Source organism: Vulpes vulpes, chromosome 15, assembly GCF_048418805.1.
Source record: "Vulpes vulpes isolate BD-2025 chromosome 15, VulVul3, whole genome shotgun sequence".
Classification (NCBI taxonomy): Eukaryota; Metazoa; Chordata; class Mammalia; order Carnivora; family Canidae; genus Vulpes; species Vulpes vulpes.
The window spans coordinates 66978599-66997647 of record NC_132794.1 but is presented as its reverse complement, the minus strand read 5'-3'; the positions used below and the strand labels follow the sequence as shown (position 1 = coordinate 66997647).

The 19049-nt window shown below is 40.1% G+C and overlaps 1 protein-coding gene across 16 annotated transcripts in view; it reads right to left on the bottom strand.

Annotated features, from left to right (window-relative positions):
* Positions 1-19049, bottom strand: part of TLN2 (talin 2) — a 424341-nt gene that overhangs the window by 244761 nt on the left and 160531 nt on the right. For all 16 annotated transcript variants that reach the window (XM_072738715.1, XM_072738723.1, XM_072738718.1 and 13 more), the window contains one exon: positions 9320-9397. The gene's annotated coding sequence lies outside the window, so the exon portion shown is untranslated. The remainder of the gene's footprint in view (positions 1-9319; positions 9398-19049) is intronic.

Sequence of the window (19049 nt, the reverse complement as noted above, 5' to 3'; positions counted from 1 at the left end):
ACAAAAAGAATACCCACCTCCTCCAAAAACATCTTGTCCAAAGGACTTGGAAGCCATCTTGAATTAGTTTCTATTGACCAAATATGGGACAGTTTGAGTACCAATAAGATTTGAAATGCACCAATTGTATTTACACAGAAAAATAAATAAATAAATAAAACTTCAGTGATCACTTTCAAAGGATGCCACCAGGGAACTCATTGTTTTGAAAACAGGAAAAACATCAAGTATTTATCCTTTCCTATATGAACCTCAAGATTAACAAATAATTAACATTAAACTTCTGTTTATTTAAGTATTCTCATATAGAAATGAGGAAGGAGGGGCAGCCCGGGTGGCTCAGCAGTTTAGCACCCCCTTCAGCCCAGGGCGTTGATACTGGAGACCTGGGATCGAGTCCCATGTCAGACTCCCTGCATGGAGCCTGCTTCTCCCTCTGCCTGTGTCTCTGCCTCTGTGTGTCTCTCAAATAAATAAATAAATAAAAATCTTGAAAGAAAGAAAGAGAAATGAGGAAGGAATAACAGAACTGCCAATCACTACTCTACAATCACTAACGAACAAAAAGATATAGGCAATGATCAAAGACCAATATCACAAAAAGAGAGACCAGCAGTGATTTTGTATTTAATGGAAAGACACTGCCTGCATATGAAGTAGCCTTGACTAAAAAGAAAAAAAAAAATCCAGATCTGAATCTGACCAAAACTCAAGCTTTTAACATATCATAGAAAATGAAAGTAACAGAGAAACACGTTTAATGGCACCAGGGGGAAGAAATCATTAAAATTCACACCATGGGAAATTCTACGGCATAGTTTCTCAATCTCAGCACTATCAACATTTTAGACCAGTTATTTCTTTGCTGTGGGGAGCCTGACCTGCGTATGGTAGGATTTTAGCAGCATTCTCACCTTCTACCCACTAGATGCCAACTCTCTATGTTGTAACAACTTAAAGTATTTCCCAACATTGTCAAATGTCCCTAGATAGGGGAGGGAGATCACTCCCATTTGAGATTCTCTGCTCTAAAGGACAAATAATCCAGTTTCTTAAAGAAACAAATCATGGAGAGGGGGGAGGGGTCAGCACAGATTAAAAGGAGATTAAAGACCTATCAGTTGCTATGTATAACCCGTATTCGAATCCTGATTCAAAGAAACAAAAGTATGTAGGACATCTGTGAAAACACAAACAGTAATTTGCTATTTAATGATATTAAGGAAATACTGACAATTTTTATGTTTTTATAGTGATACAGAGTAAGTCCTATCTTTTAAGTCCTATACTAAAATACTGATAGAAGAAAAAATAGCAAAGATATGCTTCAAAATGAGTGGGAAGAAAGAAGGGCAGAGACAAAACAAAACTAAGATTAATCCTTGTTGAACCTTGGTGGTGGACACATATTTGACTATCAAATTCTCTTCACCTCTGAACGTGTTTTGAAAGCTTCCATGAGGGATCCCTGGGTGGCGCAGCGGTTTGGCGCCTGCCTTTGGCCCAGGGCACGATCCTGGAGACCCGGGATCGAATCCCACATCGGGCTCCCGGTGCATGGAGCCTGCTTCTCCCTCTGCCTATGTATCTGCCTCTCTCTCTCTCTCTCTCTCTCTCTCTCTCTCTGTGTGTGTGACTATCATAAATAAAGAAAAATTTTAAAAAAAATTTAAAAAAATGAAAGCTTCCATGAGTAAAGGTATGAATAATCAATCTGGCAAGCAGTTCCACTCCCACTCTTCTCAGTGAGCAAGCAAGCCCCAGAAAGACCACGGGAGGGGCATTAAGAATTTTTCAGAAACTGAGTAAGCCTGGGGAAGAAGGGTCCTATCTGGATACTGAAAGTCATTCTATAGTTTTTAACATGGCCCTTAAATACAGGTGCCAACTACTTAGCAGCAAGCTCTTACAGAGAGAGAAAAGCCCATTCTGTTGGAATAACTAGGAAACAGAATACTAGTCCCTCATGTGACATCTTCCCAAGAGATGTTTCGGATCAATTTTGTCTATAAGAGATTTTTGCTTTAAGCACTGATTTTAAGTTTGCCCTTACTTTTCGTATTGTTAAAATGAAAAACAAAACAAAACAAAACAAAAAAACGAAGTTTACCCCAAGTGAAATGTGAAATTTTACTCACCCTGCAAGGAGTCCAAGTTCACACAAACCCCACCTTAGGACCTCATTCTAAGCAAGAAAACACCAACTTCTATCTTATATAACCCACTGTGGTTAATAGTTATTCTGTTAGAAGTAGCAAAACTAAAACCAATTAACCCAGAAATAAATGCTACTTTCTCTTGGAAATCTATTCTACCCCCTTAGAAATATCTCCTTCCTCTAAACTTGCTCTTCTTCTGCTCATAGGTCAGATGCTACATCCATGAAATGTGTTGACCAAACACAACAAGACCCACCTCATTATATATGCTCTGGTGCTGATTTGTATTTCTGTCCTTCCTAGTTCAAAGTATTGAATATGCTTCCTCTGAATACAAAGTTCTGAGAATAGTGGCCAATGGAGGGGACCAGGGCCTCACTTTCACACAGTTCATGCCCCTGGCCTGCATCAAACTTTCCAAAGAGCCAGCAAAATGAATTGAGCATCCTGCATGACCCCAGTGCCTGGAGCCAAAGTTCTTCTATAGGGGAGGTGAGAGTCATTTTCACTACTTAGAAGTAAATGGAAGAATATGCAACTAGTCTGGGGAATATTTGGCATCAAGTAATTTTAAAAAGCATTTTAAATCTTATTCCCTACTCTTACTAAAGGGTTGGGTTCTGTCCCACTGTTCTAGAAGCTGCATTCCTAACCATGGGAGAAAATTTTGATCAAGATTTAAATTGCCCAAGCATATTTAGCCCCCTAAATCACTTTTTTTGAAAAAAGATATTTTATTTATTCATTTGAGAGAGAGAGAGAGAGAACACAAAAGAGAGGGTAGCTGCAGAGGGAGAGGGAAAAGCAGCCTCCCAGCTGAGCAGGGAGCCCAATACAGGGCTCATTCTCAGGATCCTGAGTCAAAGGCAGATGCTTAACCAAGCATCCCCGGTGCCCCTGCCCCACCAAATCACTTTTACACAAGTGTCACAGGACCTATACAACTGAAGATTAGTGCTCTTTAAGGGAACCAAAATGTCTCCTACTTATTACAACCTTACTTGATTACCACCACATCACAGTTCTAATAATCAGTAAATATAAAAATTACAAATATCGAACACAGAATTAGGTTGTTTCAAGTCCTTGGCAAGGTAACCGTGGACTGCTTATCACTACTAACTTTTAATGTAGGAAATTGCTCCTGGTAACCACAGTCACAAAGTCCATGTTGACTCCAATCTATACATTAAGATTCGGCTTCATTAAGGCCAACTATCTCGTCCATAAGTAAACTAGGCGCCAACACTCTAAAGATTTTCCTTACATTCACTACTTACTTGGGAGCATTAACTTCATAGGTCAAGATGGTTTGGAAAATAAGCACTATTTGCACTTAGGCAGCGGGCTTTAACATCACCACCAGGACCTAACAGAGGTAACAAAGAGTAACTCCACCCAACTCATTCATGGGCTATCTGCCTAGAAAGCAGATGACCAACTCAAAGGATCAAAGCTCCTTTTCCCTTCTTAACAACAGAGTTGAGTATGAAGCCCCGTTTCTCATTTCAGAGTCACAAACAGAACACCTGAGTAGGTAAGGATAGCCCCATTTCTAATTCCAGAATTCTGCATAATGAGTTCTTGGCCAGAATTAAGCAGAGCTGATTTTCCTTAGAGCAGCAGCAATGGTCTCCAGAGAGGGTCAGGGGAAAGTGGAAGAGGTTTCAGAAAAGGACAAGTTTTTTCTCATCGATGAAACCACAGCTGGTACCATGCCCCCAACTCACCCCAGGATCTAAGAACCACTTCCCAGTGGAGGCCTTCGAGGAGTCTCTGATCCAGATTTTAACTTCTTTATAGAGGCCCTGTCAACAGCCCTATCTCTCCTACAGGGCTGGTGTGAGGATTTCATCAGACTCCAGGCCTCAGATACCTAGATGTCTAACGTATCAGGTCCTCCATAAAGGATGGCTAATTTTATTTTATTTATTATTTTTTTTATTTTTATTTTTTTTTAAGGATGGCTAATTTTAAACACCAGGTTACTGACCCTTCAAAGACATCAGAGCCTGAAGCTATTTTTCCAACAGTATTAATTAACAGTGGTAAGCTTCCCCGGGCCATGAACATTTGCTTAGAAGCAGGAAGCATACCTTGAGATCAGATGGTTCTGATGGAAATTGGAAGGCAGGGGGCTGTGGGCGTAAGACCTCCAAACCTAAAGCAGGTTTCCAGGAAGAATGGGAAGACCAAGAGGCTAGGAAAAGTTGAGGCTGAGCCCAAGACAGCCAATGCCACCACATAAAATGGAGAATCCATTCAAACACGCTCCACAGAGGTGCCGAGGTGCGGGTCATTAGGCTTAGAGAGGAAGAGCTAAAATCTTACCACATACTGGGTTGTGACGGCAACAGCTGCTACCCTGATCGCAAGACCGTAAATGCTGCTTCTTGGATTTCACATTCAGAATCAAGTCATAGGTAAATCACGGAAGCCCTCGCTTAACAACAGAATACTAAGTATTACCAAACCTGAACAGTAGAAAATCAAAAGGTACATGGGCGCCTGGGTGGTTCAGTCGGGTTAAGCCTCGTCTCTTGGTGTCGGCTCAGATGGAGGTGGTGGGATGGAGCCCCACTTCAGGCTCTACACTCAGCACAGAGTCTGCTTTCTGCCCCTCTCTCTCACTCTCCCTCTGCCCTTCCCTTTTGCTTGCATGCTCTCTCTCCCTCTAAAGCAAGTAAATGGATCTTTAAAAAAAAATAAAATCAAAGGTACAGCTGCCTTTGAGAGGTGTGGGGGGTAAACAAGAAACAGCCTATGTAAGAGACAGAACAACAACGAAGGAGGCCAACTGAGGTACAGAGAAGCAGCAGTTTTAGGACTGAAAATGTGAATCGGCTGCAGGGAGAAAGGGAAACGGGCTGGTCAGGGTGAGCTCATCAGCAATCACAACAAGACACCATAAACAGCTCTTAAAGCTGATAACATGGGAAATGGCACTGCAAGCCTAATATTCATACATGTGCAAGTCACAAAGGTGAAAATGATCTACAGGGAGGAGGTGGTTGCCTCTGAAAAGGAAGACTAAGTGAAGGAAGAGGTGGGGTAAAACCCTTGCTGCTTTTCATTTGGAGCTGTTCTGTAGTATTTTCTATTTTTTAACTCTTTGTATGCATTACTTTGACTTACATTGTTTTAAATGAAAGATCCTAAGACTATTACTTAGATCACAGCAGTAGGGTTTTTCTCTGCTCATACCAGGCCTTACCATGCTGTGTTCAGACCATGGCAGCTGGCCTTATGGTGTGCTTGCTTTGTTTTAAAGTCATGTGTAAACTCTACAAGTCAACTAGTCATTTTATGGTTCTGGAAAGCTGTCTAATTCTAATTTGTTGTAAACAGAACAGCTTTGATGATCATTATAGGTCTTCAGAATATGAAACGTTGCAGCAAAAATACAGAATTTTTAAAGGTTTGTGTTCTATAGGAGAGTATTTAAATACAGACACAAATATTCCAGAGCCCTTAAGTCCATGAAATCCAATCAATTCTGAGAAAGGGCTCAAATCTTGAGCTCTCCACAGGGCTAACTTTGAAAGAAATTAACTGATGAGCATAATTAGCCAAAAAGTGTAAGGAAACAGCTCATTCTATTATACCCATGTATTCCTAAGTTTAATTATGAAAAACAATCTGGAAATTGTTGTTGTTCTGAAACATTTACTAAGCACAGACAGTAGAATGAGGAGCCTAGTACATGTCAGGGAATCCTGATCAAGGATGTGATGCTAATTAGGATGATGCTAATTAGGACTCCCAGCCACTCAGGGGCCCCATGGGGGGAGAGCAAATGCCTGTACCTTCCATCAACAAGCGGAGTAATCCCCTCATAGCACCAACTTTTGTACTGAAATTTTTTTGTAATAAACAGTCAAGGCTACAAAAACATTTTAATAGAAAAGAGAAATTTTGCAAGAAGGCAATATTAACCTAATCATTATGCAAGCATTCTTGAATGAAGGATTCCACAACACTTTGTTTTATGGTTATTCCTTCTCTTAGATTCTTAATTCATGTGGGACTGGGGGGTGGGAGGGATGGGTTTCTCTTAAAATGCATTAGCTGTGTTTTTAAAGGTAGTGTAACTTGCTTTAATTTCCTATGTTACATTAACAAATAAATGCTGTTTTAATATATATAAAAAAAAAACAAGCAGAGAATCTGGCTAATGGAGGATGGCAGGAAGACACAAGTGCCTAACAGATTACATTTTTAATGAAGAAAAATAAGCATAAGAACGCACCTTTCCTGATGTCATAGCTTTTAAGGGACTGATACAGAATGACAAATAGCTATATAGATAGATCCTGCTTTGAATTTTATAGATTCAAGGCCGTCCCCCTAAAACAGCACTGGGAATTCAAAATTCTCAGAGAGTAAAAGACAATGTTTTTCATTTAAAAATAGTTTTTAAATATTTTTCTTACAAGCCTGAAGGGAAAATGGAGGTAAATTCAGAGTATCATACTTATTCTTAAATCCGGAATATATCACAAGTCATTAAGTAACACATTCAACAACTCATTTATCATATATGTCCCTCTTCCTCTATACTTTATCAATCTCTTCTCTCTTGTGCAAACAACCCTCTAAAAAAGCACATGTTTATTCCTATGAAACATGGCTGTCTCCAATTCTTAATTGTTCATCCCTACAAGATCTCACCCAGCAGTGCCTGGCCTTCTGAAATACTCAGAACATGATTGATTGATTGTATTTTTGATTCATTAAGTTGTATTTAGACTCAGCCAGGCTCGTGTCCCTTAAAGCAATTCTCTTTTCTCTGGTTTATATCAAAATAAAAGATCCTGCTTGCATTTATTCATTGACTGTAGACACTTGCAGAGGTGTCAAGATTTCAGGTAATTTCTCATATTATTATACATTTAGGACAAATGTTTCTTTTGTTGTTGTTTTAATTTTTTCCTAAAAAGGGCAGTGAAGTAAATATCCCCAGGAAGCAACCCAATTAAACCATACAAATCAAGCAGTAAACCAAAAGTGGGGTTGACAGAAGGGAATACAAGTCTGTCAAATTTCATTCAAGTTTCCAGAAAATAGGAATGTTAAAGGAAAGCCAGAAATCACTGGAGGAGCAATTCCAAAGGACTGAACCACCGTGTTCCATACAATGTAAGCCACAGTATAATTTCACAGAACTTTCCAAAGCAGCCAGGATTATGTGGGCCTCTTGACATAGGCGTTATTGTTGCTCCTTCCCCACATTATTTTCCTGTCCTAGTAATTCAGTCTTCCACCCATGCTGCCCCCATACACATCCCTACACCCATGGAGATGTAAGTGCAAAGTAAAGTTTCCCATTCTGTATGGACCCATGGCATAAGAATGCACTTGGCACACTGTTTTTGGATGTGAAATGCTTCCTGCCTACTGTGCCCAGGCCCTTTAGTCAAACAGGACCGCCTAGTGCCCCCTGTAATTCCTCATAGGATAATAGGCACACCAAGACAACCAAATGGTTCCTGGGCCAGACAGATCCCTTCCTCTTCCCTACCCTGTGTACATGTCATCCCTTTGCTCTCAGCTCAGAACTTTCAGCCATACCCCTCCACTCCCACCCAGCTCTATGCTCCTCACACACAATGTTTACACAGGCCTCCCTGGAGTCAGGCAGCCACCAACCCCATCCCTAGCATCCAGTGTCCTCACATCGCAGGGGCATGCTTATCTATTAGATGCCACCTAAAAAAAAAAAAAAAAAAAAAAAAAGATACCACCTGGCCAGAGGCTGCCCATACTAGTGTGAAGGGAGGATTCTATACCCTTAAAATACTCAACATCTTAAAATACTATCATGTTTATTTCTATATTGGCTACAAGGTGGCTCATAGTTCAATCTCCTGTTCATGTAAATAAGCCACTTTTGGGGGGGGGGTTCCCAACAGAACAATTCCTTCTCATCTGTTCGACCTCTGACCTCTCATTTCATTCAACTAGACTAGTTGTCAGCATTTTCTAGAGATAGCTGATGTATAAACAGAGTACATTTCTATCCTGCTGCAAAGGAATGATACAATTTCAGAGGCAGAAGAACCCTTAGCAGTCAGTCATACATGCCAATCTGTCCCAAATGTCAGTCATCAGGCCAGTCTGGCTAGTTCATGGCCAACAGTCCCTGGTCAGCAGAGAAATGAGAAAGAGGTGGCAAAGGAAGAACATTTTCATAATGCTAAAAACGTGTAATCTAAATTTATGACATTCCTACTTCCAGTATTAAAATACTTCTTTCATGAAATGTTAGATGGCAGTTATTTTTTTAAATCTTTAATTATGAAAAATTCTAAACACAAAATAGAAAGAATAGGATATAAATACAATGAAGTTTCATGCACTCATCCAGCTTGAGTAATCAGCAACTTTGCATACACATAGCCAAAAATATGTATTAAAAATTGATCGTGACATTTTTTTCCTGTTTTATAAAATCTAAAAGGAAACGAGTAGGTTGGGTCAGCATACGTTTTACAGATGACTGTACAAAATTGGCAAAGATCAACCTGTCCCCAGTTGTGCAGCTGGTCAGGAACAGAAATGGGAAGCCTGGTGAGCCACAATAGAGTTGGTGAGTATAGCGGCATAAACCAACCCTTAACCTGTCAGATGTCAATCCAGGCATACTAAGGACCTGCAGAAGATCACCCCTGTCCCCTGCCAACAGTACGTCACACACACTACTTGGCATCATACAGCCCCACCCAGGACAATCAAAGGGAGAAACCCAAACCTATAAACCAAAGTTTATCTCATGGTAGAGCAATTGTGTGCCATCTATGGAGGTCTCCAAGAACCACCAAGCAGTTTCACGAGGCAAAGACTACTAAAATTTTCTACATTAATTCCTTATCCAACACCTCAAAAATGAAAAGTTTATAAATAAAATAGTGTGAATAAATATGAATTTATGCAATAAGGCTAAAAGACAGCTTCTCATCCTGTCTTGCTGGCCCCTGTATTCACCCACCCAATGACTAGGTGGAAAAAATAAATAGCAATTAAGTGGCAAGACTAGGTGGCTACATGCCTGCCTCAGAATATGTCAAATGAGACAGTATAAGTGACAATGTTTCAACACTTACATTTTATCAATGCAGGGAGTGGCTAATTGCTAAGATACATTTTTTTCAAGGACTCACCTGAATTCTCAGTTTACGTAAAGAGTTGATTTCCCTGAAGATATCCTAAAGCATCTGAGAAGCCTTCAGCAGCAATACCTAAAACAATAATAAAAATTATCAGGATCAAGTAATGTTATAGATGTCAGTTTTAGGAGAATAAAAAATGTTCATCTATACATTTGGCCATTTCCCTCCATACTAAGCATGAAAGGAAGTAACTCAGGAAACAATGAATTTCCGCTACAACACATGGGCTGGGAATTCTCTTTACCAACAGGGAATTGAGGTCCCAAGACAGTTATTTCAAAGACCAAAATTATGTTACTTTTGGCAAAGAGGCAAAAACACATTTTTTCCCTTCCCTGTGGTAGAAATGCTTAATAGCTTAGAATTTAAACAAAGATACATTTCCCCACCCACTTGCCCCCACCCCCCAGTGTTTAAAACAAAAACAAGGCACTCTCAGTCTTTATAAATTAGCTTATATGAGCTCTTAATCTCATTCACCCTTTTCCTACTTAGTTCCTCTAATGTGTCTGCGAAGCAACCCCTTCTTGCTTCAACTGATCTCATCTCATTCCCAGTTCTCTGAGCCATTCACAACTGACCATTATTAGCACCAATTTAAAACAGAAGCACCACCATCAACCGCAAAAATGTCTCAGCCACAGTTAATAGATATCTCAGTGACAACATACATATCAATGAAACAGAATACCCATATATAGAGCCAAGTATCCACATGAATAGACCAAGGACATGGAATCATCTGTCTGGGTAAGTGTGTGAGACCGGTTCATAAATGTTTAGCTAATGAGGAGGGAAAAATCTAGATCTCTACCTATGAAAAAATAAACTCAGAATAGAATCAGATGAGCACTAAAAGAATATACCATTGGGATCCCTGGGTGACGCAGCGGTTTGGCGCCTGTCTTTGGCCCAGGGCGCGATCCTGGAGACCCGGGATCGAGTCCCACATCGGGTTCCCGGTGCATGGAGCCTGCTTCTCCCTCTCTCCCTCTGCCTGTGTCTCTGCCCCTCTCTCTCTCTCTCTCTCTCTCTCTCTTTCTCTATCATAAATAAATTTAAAAAAAAGAATATACCATTAATTTTATAATACACAGAAAAGGGATTTCTAAACATGCTGGTTTAGTCGGTAAAGTTTCATGATTCTTAATCTTGGGGTTGTTCAAGCCCCACATTGGGCATAGAGATTGCTTAAAAATAAAATCTTTTGGGATCCCTGGGTGGCGCAGTGGTTTAGCGCCTGTCTTTGGCCCAGGGCGCGATCCTGGAGACCCGGGATCGAATCCCACATCGGGCTCCCGGTGCATGGAGCCTGCTTCTCCCTCTGCCTGTGTCTCTGCCTCTCTCTCTCTCTGTGTGACTATCATAAATAAATAAATAAAAATTAAAAAAAAAAAAAAATAAAATAAAATCTTTTAAAGAATAAATAAAAAATGAACTTGACATCAAAAACTGAAACCATGGGGCACCTGGGTGGCTCAGTCGGTTGAGCTTCTGCCTTCAGCTCGGGTCATGATCCCAGGGTCCTGGGATCAAGCCCCCACGTTGGGCTCCCTGCTCAGTGGGCAATCTGCTTCCCTCTCTACCTCTGCCCCCTTCTTGTGCTCTCTTCTCACTCTCTATCTCAAATAAATATAATCTTAAAAACAAAACAAAACTCTGAAACCATGAAGGGCATTTGGCTACCTTTTTTTTTTTTTAAGATTTTATTTATTTATTCATGAGAGACACAGAAAGACAGGCAGAGACACAGGCAGAGAGAGGAGAAACAGGCTCCATGCAGAGAGCCCAATGTGGGACTCAATCCCAGGACTCCAGGATCACACCCTGAGCCATAGGCAGATGCTCAACCACTGAGCCACCCAGGTGTCCCTTTGGCTACCTTTTTAAAATCTCCAAATTATGAAAAAAAATCTCAAATTTATGAATGGCAAAATTAAGTCAAAAATAAAAGAACAAAAGGTGACAGCTCCAATGAAAGGTGAAATAAGAAATTAGGTAAAATATTTGTACAGCAGACATAAAGGTTATTATCCTTATTTAGCCAAAAAAAAAAAAAATCAAGCAGTAAGAAAATACTCTCCTTGAGATGGACAGTCAATAAACCTTCGATAAGAATTATAATAGCAGGGGATCCCTGGGTGGCTCAGCGGTTGAGCACCTGCCTTCGGCCCAGGGCGTGATCTTGGAGACCCGGGATCGAGTCCCACATCGGGCTCCCTGCGAGGAGCCTGCTTCTCCCTTTGCCTGTGTCTCTGCTTCTCTCTGTGTGTCTCTCATGAATAAATAAATAAAATCTTTAAAAAACAAATTTAAGAATTATAATAGCAATAAACATATGAAAGGATAATCAACTACACTAACAAAAAATACAACAAAGAACACCTTTAGAAAATGGAGATTTTTTTAACATATCAGACCGATAAAGATGTCAAAGACTGACAATAACCAATATTTCAGATGTAGCTCATGATGTAGCATACCACTTATGTTACTTTATCTACATGTAAAATGACACATTCTTTGATACAGCAATGCTAATAACTCTAAGAATTTACCCTACATAGTTAATTGTGTAAGCAGAAAAATGGACATACATAGTATTTGTAATTTTTTTTTCATAGTATTTGTAATTATGAGGGGAAAATGAATCAGTGCCCTCAAAGTTCACAAATAGAGGAGACGTGAAATAAACAATACAGACACTGGAAATACTGATGGAGATTTGTACTTACTGATAAGATGCCACAAGAAAAAATAGGTAAAGGACCATGCACAGTATGATTTCATTTGTGTGTGTTTTCCCAGATGTCCTAAGACTTAGAGGGATGTTTATCAAAATAATTATGATCACCCCTGATTATCAGAATTTTAAAGGATTTTGACTTCTTATACTGTTCAATTTCTTATAAAGAGCATGATTTTTCCAAAGAATGGAGCTGTATTCTAATCCCATCTCAAGTATTACATAGATTTCTACTTGCCTTTTGCCAGCTTTCCTCTCATCTTATTGACATTTGTATCACAAATGTGCTTGTAATGAACACTGATGAGAGTTCTCTTCTTCTTCTCCAGCTCCTGTTCATTTCCTAGAGCCATTCTGACCTTGCATTTGTGTTCTAAGACACACCTGCATCTTTATTATAAATGCCCCCCTCCCCGCGCGCGCGCACACACACACACACACACCAGCTTTAAGGTAGCAGCTCAATTCAGTTGGTTTCTTGTGACTAAATGAGTTCCACATAATACAGTGCTGCTTTTTATTTTTTATCTTTTCAATCATCCCATTCCGTTTGAAAACAGAAGAGTAAACTCTGTAATCACATGAATGATGATTTATCACACACAATGTCATGTAATGTTTATGACCTACAGCTGAAGTAACTGAAGCAACAGACTCAAAGCTAGTATAACAAAGGCAAAACTATTTCAAGAAACAGGTAGATTCATTCCTAATAAGAGAACTGATGAAAAGAATATTTGAATAAGAATAAAAACAAATGGGACATGCTTGTCCAGATGGGCCATTTCTATGGTTAAACTATGCTCCACTATAATGTTTTAACCATATCATTGATTTATTTTTATTGGATTAGTTTATCTATGAAAAGCCTTCTTTTCTATTTAGACTATAAAATACAGTAATGTCTTCCCATTATGGAACCATTATGTTCAATTTATCTCCAGCAAACAAATTTATTCTTCTCATTGCCCTATTTTTAAAGGTTGAGAAGTTCCATATAATGCATGAATCCTCCTAATACCATAATTATAAACCTGGTTAAAAAGCTATAATCCCTTGTAGACATACAAATCCCTTTACAGGTGCATTGGATGTAAAGTACAAATCTAATTAATCCTCCTCCATCTCCTAGCGGCTCCGTCTCTCCCAAAAACAATGTCCCTAGAAAGTACACAAAAGGACAAAAATCTCTATCCAATCTTAGAAATGAGTTATCATGATACTTAAGTAAGTATTTGTGTCTCCAGGGCATAACTCAGACAAACATACAAGCCACCCAGTGCTATCCACTCTCCTCACCCCCTCCTCAGTCCCAGGGCATCTTTCTAAAAGGATGGTTGGGCAGGGGGATGGGGAGCCAGACAAGTTCACATCTGAGGCTGAGACACATCAGGATTTGAGACAAAATTTGTGCTCCTCCTCCTGCATTTAAAGGAGCACAATGTGGGCAGCTCTGGTGGCTCAGCGGTTTAGCGCCGCCTTTAGCCCAGGGTGTGATCTTGGAGACCCGAGATCGAGTCCCACATCAGGCTCCCTGCATGGGGCCTGCTTCTCCCTCTGTCTGTGTCTCTGCCTCTCTCTGTGTCTCTCATGAATAAATAAATAAAATCTTTAAAAAAAAATAAAGGAGCACAATGGCTAAGGTGAGTGATTCTGGATCTGTCATTTACTAGTCATTTGGCTTTGATGTGCCTTAACCTCTCTGTGCCTCCATTTCCTGCTCTGTAATAATGCCCAGCACAAGAGCCGTTGTGAGGATTAAAGATAGTGTATCTAAAGCAATCCAGCAATGCTCAAAAATAAAACATAGTCTTGCTTGCTTGAGCTCCAATTCAGTGGGAGCAGTAATGGGAATGGTCCATGGTAGAAACTCATTGTCTGTTGCCTGATCACAATAAGGTGCCTAAAAGAACTTGGAAACATAATATGTATCTACATAGGACACTTAACCTATTAAAGTGATTTTTTTAAAGATTTATTTATTTGTTTATTTATTTATTTATTCAGAGAGAGCGAAAGAGAGGCAGAAACACAGGCAGAGAGAGAAGCAGGCTCCATGCAGGGAGCCTGACGCGGGACTCGATCCCGGGTCTCCAGGATCACACTCCAGGCTGCAGGCGGCACTAAACCGCTGTGCCACCAGGGCTGCCCTAAAGTGATTTTTAACATGAATAAGACCCTTGAAATTAAATATAAACTTATTTTAAAGGTAGCAGAAGCATATTATTTAAGGACCTCTGCCTTAAAATAGTCTTTGAATCATCATCTGATACATCATATGGCAGCTCCCACATTGTACCTTTTCTGAGTATTCTGAGAGGGGCATAAGTAGATGCGACCAAAAGGCAGCAAAAGCTACTGACTTGTCACCAACAGCAGGACTCTAGGGCTGGACTTAACTGATTCTGTATCGCAGACCACTTGCTACTTGCTCCAAGAAGCTTAAACACACCTCTTGGGAGTCCTCGGTCACTCATCACCAGAGCAGAGATACTACTTCTTAGATATTTCAAATGTAGAAATGAAATGAGCATGTACAGATAAAGTTCTTAACTCAGTGCCTAGAGCAAAGTGCCCCGAAAACGGTATATCCAATACTGATTATCCTCTTAACAGCATTAAAGAAATAAAACGTATATTAAGTAATCTAATCGAGCCCATTCAAGGTACTTTTTTCACTATGAGGGTTTTAGGACCACTTGCTTTCCACATTTTACTTAGCATAATGTACGCAGGAATGTAGGGTTGAGGTGAAGGGGATCTGCTGAGGCAAAGCTGCCTCCCGTGAAGAGCCCTCACAAAGCTTATGGCTGAAATCTTACTATGTGGTATAGATCTGAAGCAGCTAAGATAATTCCCATCCTAACATTTCATTAAAAGACAGAGAATAGTGGGGTGCCTGGGTGGCTCAGTTGATTGAGCATCCAACTCTCAGTTTCAGTTCAGGTTGAGATCTCAGGGTCCTGAGAGTGAGTCCCACATCCAGTTCTGCATTCAGCATGGAGTCTGCTTGAATATTCTCTTCCTCTCCCCCTACTGCTCATGCTCTCTTTCTCAAATAAATAAATCTTAAAACAACAACAACAAAGACAGGGAATAGTGTAACAACCTAAGCTTTCCCTTAACACCATCTACATGAGCATGAAAATCAGGAAATAGGTTCATATGAACACATTTCAAAGTTAACAAAAGTGCTATGAGAAGAGTATACAGTTGACCCTTGAAGAACATTGGGTTTGAACTATGTGAGTCCACATATGTGTATTTTCTTTTTTATAGATGCAATACAGTACTCTAAGTATATTTGCTCTTATGATTTTTTTCTCTCACTTTATTGTAAGGATGTAGTATGTAATACATGTAACATATAGACTATGTATCAATTGACTGTTTATGATATCAGTGAGGCCTCTAGTCAACAGTAGGCTGTCCATGGTTAAATCTGGGGGGAGGCAAAAATCACATGCAGATTTTTGACTGGAGGTCGGGGTGGCAACCCTAACCCACATACTACTGTTCATAAGGTAACCGTATTACTTTTAGCTTGAAGTTATACTAACATTGGACACATTGATTAGTAATTCCTCAAATCAAAATCCAAGCAGCAAATAAAACAAAAAGTTCTTCAGGAGCCCTAAAATACAGACAAGAAAAAAAACAAGTAAAGGGAGATTCTGAAAACAAAATTCTCCCCATTTCCTACAACACCTACCACTTGCCAAGGATTAGTCCTGCTTTTTTTCTGAAACCATGAGAACTTTTCCAGTCTAAGTACAGCTCCATGTTAGAGTCATCTCTGTCAGGAGGTAAGTGACTCTAAAGGGAAGTGTCCAATTCTGTTTTCCTGGCCTCCTCCCTGCTGACTTTCCAGCAGAGGCTGAGTGCTGGCGTCAAAAGACACTCAACAAAGCACAAGCTCAAAGCATCAATGCCCATGGCATTCAGAGATGAGAAATGATAAGCTACCTTGCTCTGTACAAAGAGAAAAGCTCCAGAAATCTCTTTGTATTCCTCCCAAAGCAGTATTCCAGCAAACTAGGAAGTCAGGGATGTTACATGCAAAAAAAGCTTCTCAATATAAATATGAGAAAGGTTGGTTTAAACATTAGTTTCTCCATTGCAGAACATTTGGGACCCTTCGATGTGTTCATATTGACTGTGAATAAGTAGCATCAACCTTATCTGTACAGATTCCTTTACTCCTACGGTCTGCCTGTCCTGGGATAAGTACCTCACACAACAGTTAGGAAAATGTTATAATTAGATTTTTATGCAAATGATTATTGAAGGCTTACTCTGCTCTACTACATTCACAATTGCATGACTAAGCACGATGCCCTTAAAAGATCAGTTATTGATGCAAATGGTGTTAACGCAAAGCACAGGAAAACACGCGTTTACTATAAGGGCCGGAGAAGTGCTAGGATTATACTACGTTGCCTCACTCCGTCTATACATTTATCACACATAGAAAAACCTGATGCCATGAATTCCTTCTTGTTCTATCATTCACTGTTCTTCTCTCAAAAATTTAAAGACACTTAGAATCAGACAAAATGAATAATATGAGTAACTAGAATGTAGTAAGCAGGTTGAGTACAAAGATGTCCCACCAATACTGGACTATGTGAAGAGAGGAGTAAGAGAGCTTATGTAAGTGTACCATGAACTCACCATTTTATCAACTGGCCAAGATATGCACTGTACAGTTTTCCATTTGAGATTGACTTTAAAATGCTCAAACTTCCTATTTCTTTTTCTCAGAAAGTTTTATTTTCCCCCATTTCATTTCCACCATCATCTCCTGCACCCTACCTCACCCCCCAAAAATGTATTTTTCCAAATGACTTTTGGATTAGGAAATTTTTGTCTCTAGACTACCTCATTCAGTATATGGTTACAGCCAATTGTTCTCAATAAAAGCCCAATTAACTAACATTCAAATGACTACAAATTCCAATTAATCAAAGCTATGAAGAGAGTCTCCTTTGGGGAAAGGAAGAACAAACACATTTATCTTCCAGAAGGCTGCAACCACACACCAAAAAGCTTTTATCACCAATTTGCTGGAAAAAAGCAACTGAGCATGGAATACAGACATCAAGAAATATCCTATGTTATGAATTTCAAGGGTCTGAATGTGATATTGAAAATAATCCAGAGATGTTACAGTATCTTCAAATGAACAAATAAAAACTTCAATGTTTTTGCCAAGCTCAATGCACTATGACAAAATTGGTCAAGATACTTTAGAAAAATTTCTAACAACTGTGTTTTCTCTTTAAGGAAGAGGGAAGAAAAAAAGAATAGGGAAATACTGACCTAATTCCTCCTCGGTCACTGTTAAAAGTCAAACTGATTGGACCCTTCCCTAATCCCACTTCTGCTACATGGCCAGGTGTTGTTCTGGCAGTTCCTGATCTCAGCTGGGCTATGCTTTTGTAGCGGGCCTGCCCAGTGTCTCCCCGACCGCCCCTACCTCCGCATGCCAGCTCTCTACCTGCCCCAAAGTAAACCAGCTGGGACAAGCACTAGAGTTGTATCCTCAGCTCTCAGGCTGCAGAAACCTTCAGGGCCTACTTCCTCACCTCCTACCTCACCTGTCCTAAAAGTAAGCGCTCCTTCTAGAAGCCTGCACACTCTGAGCTGCTTCCCCTCAAGTGGCCTTTGACCTCTAGTATCCCAAGCCTAAAATGTGCTCTCTACACCCCCTACTCATCTGGCTGCCCCTCAAGTTCCACCTACTCTGGGGAGACTTCATCAACCACAACTCTCTCTCTGTACTTATCCATGTTATATTGAAATCATTATATTGTGACCTCTTAGAGGCAAGAACTGCGGCTTTCCCCCATGGTCCTGACCTTGGCTACAGCAGAGCTCCTAACACCTGAGTCAACAAATACATCTTATAGGATTAATAACCCCAAGACACTGGGCTTTAAAAGGCTGGGGTACATCCATGCAGTCAGGGTAGAGTCAGGGGTCTGCACATGTGTGTGCCTGTATATGTGTATATTCATACATGTACAGAAGAGAAGGGGCTGCCTTGTTCTGTGATCACCCTCCATGCCTACACCTCAAAGTCAAGGTCCCAGGTAAAGCCCCTTTTTCCTTTTTTTAATACCAGAGATTGGCTGAGGACTCACTCTTATGCATGCCACAAACCTTTGAGTAAGCCTCTCTCCTGTTTGACCTGGTGTCAATCAGGGAACTGTACCATTTTGTAGTTATTCCCTTTTTCCTATCCCAAAAGCAAACAAAGGTGAGGTTTAACAATCAGAGAATGAGGATAGCCCTCTACAAGCTACGATTCCATCCCTAACCCCTAAAACAAATTTGTTTTCTCAGTCACTCCAACTTGGACCCTGTAGGAGAGCATGAAACCATGCAGAGTACCAACAGCAGAACCAGATGTACAAGAGGCCAAAGTAATCAGCTATCTGAACATTTCTTAGAAGGGTGGGGCAAAAAGCTATAGTGAAGATATCAAGAAGAGGAAACCATACAGTGGAATATTATTCCACATTAAAGAGAAATGGGCTATCAAGCCATGAAAAAGACTCGGAGGAAACTTAAATGCATATTACCAAGTGGAAAGCCAATGTGAATAAGCTACATACTATAGGATTCCAACCATAGGACATTCTAGAAAAGGTACAACTATGGAGACAATAAAAAGACCTGTGGTTGCCAGAGACTGGGAAATAGGGAGGGATGAACAGATGGAGCACAGAGTTTTTAGGGCAGTGAAATTCCTCTGTATGATACTCTAATAGTGGATACATGTGATTATACATTTGTCAGAGCTCACAGAATGTACAATACATGTTCAATGTACAACAGTGAACCCTAATGTGAAGTATGGACTTTAGGATGTATCCATGCAGGTTCACTGATTCTGACAGATGTACCCTTTGGTAAGGGATCCTGGTAGTTGGGGAGGCTGTGTTATGTGTGTGGAGGGTAGATATATGG